Genomic DNA, 6,000 nt, shown 5'->3' with positions numbered 1-6,000 from the left:
CTTCACAGTACATGCCCAAGACAGAGAAGGAAGAGCATGGAGGGCAGTGATAGCCCTAGCAGAGGGATGTAGGCTCACCCAGGTGTCAGACGAGGAGCTCTTCTCAGAAGAAAAGGAAGAAGGTGAAATGGTATTTATGATGAGTGTAGAAATGTGGCTAAGAGTGACATACAAACAAGTGGCACAGAAAATGGCAATGGCACTTGAAGCACCCACATCCACCCCAGTTCCCTTCTTTGAGGAGGATATGGCAAAGGTGCCAACATCATTATGGACTACTAGTCCCTATGACGTGGGGTGCATAAAAAGTATAGGGGGGGTAAGAATAAAATTGAAAAAAGGTGCAATACTCCCCAGAGTGAAGCAGTACCCACTATCAAAAGAGGCAGATGAGGGCATATATGAAACAATAACGGCCCTTATAAATAATGGCATATTGGTACCATCAGAATCACCATGTAACACAGCTGTATACCCAGTGCGCAAAGCTAAAAGGGGGTCTTGGCGCGTCATCCAGGACCTCAGGCCCTTGAACAACATAGTGGAAGCAGAATACCCCATAGCAGCAAACCTGGCCACAATATGGTGTGCCATTCCAGCAGAGGCATCACGATTTACAGTGATAGACCTCAAAAATGCCTTTTTCTCAATACCCCTGCACCCAGACTCACAAGATCTGATGAGCTTCACGTACAGAAACACAAAATGGAAACACACCAGATTGCCACAAGGTTACTGCGAGTCACCCTCAATTTTCAACAGAGTAATACAGATGGACTTGGGTAACATTGAAGTGGAAAGCACAGTGTTGCAGTATGTTGATGACATAATAATTTGCAGCACAAGTGAAAAAAGATGCAGAGAGGACTCATTGAAGATGCTGACAATATTGGCTGAAAAGGGTTACAAGGTAGACAAGGAAAAGTTACAGTACTGTTAGGAACAGGTACTTTACATTGGTCAGCTCATATCCCAATACGGAAGAAAGATTGCACCACAAAGAGCACAGGCCATTTCAAAAACGCCGCTGCCCCAAACAGTGAGGGAACTGCAGCAGTTCCTGGGACTGTGCAACTACTGTAGAGCCTGGGTATTTCATTACAGCTCATACATAGAACCCCTACTTGAGGCATTAAAAGACGCTAACAAAAGGGAGAAAAAATTGGGGTGGACAATGGAAATGAAAGAGGCCTTTGATGAACTGAAAGATGCAATATCAACTGCTCCGGTACTGGCCACCCCAGATTATGAACGACAATTCTTTATATTTTCACATTGCGACTCAGCAGTAATGAAAGCAGTGTTGGTTCAAAAAACAAGCATGGGTTACAAACCAGTTGCGTTTTACAGTGGCCACTTGGATCCTGTGATGTTAGGACATTTCCCTTGCGAACAAGGTCTCGCCGTAGCTGCCTTTGCGGTAGAGAAAGCATCATCAATAACAATGGGGTGCCCAACCACGCTATTTGTGGAACATGCACTATTTGCAATATTGAACAAGCCTAAATCCACACTAACCACGCAGAGGGCGTCGGGTTATGAGATCATCTTATCTAGACCAGAATTATCAATTGTTAGATGCAGCACAGTTAATCCTGCAAGGTTTATAGCAGAAGTAATTGAGGAAGGAGACTATGCACATGATTGTACACAGACTACCGAAATGTACTCATGTACTAGAAAAGTTAAGGAGGACGCACTAGATGGAGGAGAGCTCTAGTTCATTGATGGGTCATCAACAATAGACCAAAGGGATGGGATAAGGAGAACTGGGGCAGCAGTGGTAAAAATGACAGAGGAACCGGTGTGTGTGGCGGTGAAATGCGTACAATTACCACAGCATTACTCCGCTCAAGCAGCTGAATTGGTTGCACTGATTTTGGCATTGAAGGAAAGCTTTGACAAAAGAGTGACTATATATTCTGACAGCGCATATGTCACGTCTACTGTCCACTCAGGATTGTCCAAATGGAGGAGAAGAGGGTTTAGGAGAGCTGACGGCACCCCAGTACAACATGCTCTCTTATTAGCTGAACTAATTGAAGTAATAAATGACCCCCAAGAATTAGCTTTGGTCAAATGTACCGCACACACTAATGGAGAAGATCATATCTCAAAAGGAAATGCAGCAGCAGACGCACATGCGAAGTATGCTGCATATTTTGGTGAGATATGGAACCCCCCAGAGTTAGAGAGAGGGAGAGGGAGGGGGATAGCTAAAGAGATGTTGATAAGAGAGGGGTACACCCATCTCCCAGCCACACAGATAATGGAGCTACAAGCGGCTGCACCAATGGCAGAAAAGAAATATGGGTAAAAAGAGGATGTACAATGTCACCAACTGACGCACTATGGCGCCAGGGTAACACTGGAAAGATGGTAATGCCATTGGCACTATTGAACACCGCCCTGAGCCAACTCCACCACCCAGCCCACACAGGCAAGGAAGTTATTGCAGCACGAATTAGGGAAGATTGGTTCTGTCCCGAGTTAAATTCCCATGTGACAAATTTTATCAGCAATTGTCTCACATGTCAACAGTTCACGGCCGGTCACACGCTGAAAGTGATAAAAGGTACTATACCCCGGCCAGAGGGACCCTTCCTGCACATCCATATTGACTATGTTGACATGATCAACGTATGTCAAGGAAATAGGTATATGATTGTAGTAGTATGCCCATTTTCCAGGTGGATTGAGGCAGGACCCTTCTCACACCCAGATGCATTTAGAGCAGCTAAATTTCTAGTGAGGGAGGTTTTCCCCAGGTGGGGAGTGTGCGAGGTACTGCGGTCGGATAATGGCCCGCATTTCGCTAATGAAATGTTCCAGCACATCACATCCTTACTGAACATCAAGCATAAATTTGCATGTGCATATCACCCGCAGGCCAACGGTATATGCAAATGCCTGAATAGCCTACTGAAGGAGGCAATTGCAAAGATACAGCAAACTACAAAGAAGAGTTGGTTGTATTGCCTTCCGCTAGCTCTATTTGAGCTGAGGAATAGACCAGGCTCCGACCACCACCTCACTCCTCACGAAGTGGTGACCGGACGTCAAATGCGCCTTCCTCTAACGCCAACATCAAGAGCATTAACAGATTATGAAAACACTGCAACTGTTCTTGGTGATGAAATGTACCAATATGTGTCTTCTTTGATTACTAGTGTATTGTTTGTGTCTCAACAACTCGAGCGCACGCGGGGCGGGTCTAAGAGTGATCAACCAGAAGACGCAGATAAGGAATTGGAAAAGGAAAAACTGTGCAAAATTGCTAAAGGTGACCACGTGCTACTCCGCAATTTCAACAGAAAGTGGAACAGCCCACGCTTCACTGGCCCCCACCTGGTAGAGGAGGTATCTACGAGAGCAGTAAAGTTGCAGGACAAACGTGCTTGGAATCATCTACACGACGTAAAGATCTGCAAACTCCAGACCCGCCCTAGCGTCACCGACAGGGCCATTGGAAGAACAGCAACAGCGTCACCCACGGAGGAAGTGACTTCTACCACAGCTGACGACCTAAGTGTCTCCATACCCTACCACCCCCCAGATTCCCCAGAGACAACTACTGACATAGAAAGAGGTAATTCCCGTACCGCCCACCCCATGGTCACACCATCAAAGAGTAAACAGACTTCCGCCAGTTGAGCCCCTAACCCTCTGCCCTTCAACCCCCTACCCACTGCAGTAATCACCCAACTGAAGGACATTGTTTTGCACATATACACATGTAAACACTTGAATGTTCTCTTTTTTCTTTCTCGCACATGCAGGTACCGCATATTATTGTATTGCTAAAGAAAACAGATAACTAACAAAGTTCATTGCCCAGGAGTAGATGCTACCCCCAGACGATAACTACCCTGAAGAGCTATCACACCAATTTGTCTATCACATAAAAAGGCCAAAGTACCTGAAAAGAAGGAGGGTGCGTGTCTACTAAACAGCATTTCTCTTGGCCATAGAACAATCAATGCCCCATCTTCACCAACAGTTGCCTGCCCTAAGAGATAGATCGCTTAGTTTGGCGTGGGAACAGCTCTTCGCCTGGGCACTGAACGACTACTTGATAGGGAGAGCTTGAAAACAACAACTAACACTAATAACAAGCATATTGAGAATTTTCAGGCGGGCAACTTTAACGTCGCAAGAATAAGCTGCCGGACTGCAGCAAGGTAAGAGCAAAATGCCGGTGAGACTAGCATCTGTAATAAAGATGATAGGGATTTTGATGATCACCGTGTTTTTGGCTGCCTCTGTATGGCAGAAAAGTTATGCTATCAATATTTTGGCTGCACCCAAACCTAATATACCCCCACCCACGGCTGCAACAGGTGTTACGTCAGGTGGTACTAGCAAAATTCCACACAAGGGAAATAGAGTTAAACGCAGCACACACTCAGATAATAAAGGTATTGACAACTACATACAAGATTCAGCACACGTCTCGAACAACATGTGGTACCAACACATGACCCAAATAGGTAAGCAGACAACAGAAGACAGCTGCTACGTCTGCTCATTGATCCCATATGCCATGAGCGCTTCTCGAACTTTCGTTGCCACGGAAATAGATGAAAAGACAGCACGATGTATAGTATACTTGGCACTGTTCCAAACGAGAGGGAGATTTCAAGGGATGGGGGTGTACCTGGTATGGAAAACGCGAGACACATATCCATAAGAAAACAACTTCCTCAAGACTTATTTGAGTTACCACAAGACCAGTTTGCATGCTGAAGCATTCAGATACATGACAAGTGGCCCTGAAAAAGGAGAAACAAAGAAAGTAACACTACAATACCTACCATGTGATTGGTACACCACTGAAGTTCCTGGTAAACAAGGATGTTGGGAAAGAGCACTGATAACAATAACAGGGAAGGTGTACCTGGACAACAAATGGGACACAGGAGTGGTTGGCAGCAACATGGTAACGAGAGAAAATATTACAACTATTGCTGAACACAATGACAGATGTTGGATGACTTGGGTCAAGTACATACCTATGCTAACGTGGATAGAGAAGGATGAAGACCCAATAACAATACTGCCGTTGTCGGCACCTAAAGTATGCTACCAACATAGAGGAGAAGTGGACGTGGGATACAACACCAACTGTGCAAGCGTGATGGAGTTACCTGAGGGGGGAGCAGGAACAGCAGTATTAATGGACCATTACTGGGCCTGCGGAGACAAGGCATACCACACACTGCCCCCTCTGTGGAATGGTGTTTGCAAAATGGTACACGTTAATGTACCATCACTAGTGGTGCCCCAGAAACATGTGAACGTGGCGAACTTCCCTAAAATGGATGAAGGAAACAAGAGGAAGAAGAGATCTGTGCAACCTCAGAAGGGGCCAGAGAACCAAAACAACAGCAACAACACTGTCCTGAATAGAAAGAAAAGACAAGGAGAACCTCTGACAGGAAATTACATATGGGGAAGGTCGGAAACAGCACTCACTTCAATCCCACCAGAACACAGACTATTCAGCAGAGCAGCAATGTTCTTCTCCTCAATAATACATCCGGGACTACAAGCTTACGCAAACGCAAAATGGCTCCAGATAACTCGATGGGAACTAATGATGACAAATAATTCTACAGTAAATGGATTCAACGCAATAAAAGAGGAACTGTGAGCAGTGAGGATGGTAGCACTACAGAACAGATATGTACAGGACCTCCTCACAGCAATGGAAGGAGGAGTTTGCGCAAAGATAGGACAATCATACTGCACATTCATTCCTGCTAACGATGCTGACAATGGTACACTGACAGAAGCAGTATCACAACTGGCCCAGATCCACTCCAAAATGATGGATGAAAGTAAAGGAGTGAAGAAGGATGACAGCTGGTTTTCACTATTATGGTCATGGATGCCATCTTGGCTGTCGGACGGACTGAAGATTATAGTTGGATGCATAATACTGGCTGGAGCTGCACTGATCATAATTAGATTTTGGAAGGCCCGGAAGGCACGCACCAC

This window comes from Ambystoma mexicanum, chromosome 13, assembly GCF_040938575.1.
Source record: "Ambystoma mexicanum isolate Mex_15411 chromosome 13, UKY_AmexF1_1, whole genome shotgun sequence".
Lineage (NCBI taxonomy): Eukaryota > Metazoa > Chordata > Amphibia > Caudata > Ambystomatidae > Ambystoma > Ambystoma mexicanum.
The sequence above is the reverse complement of the archived record's forward strand: the minus strand, read 5'-3'. Positions refer to the sequence as shown.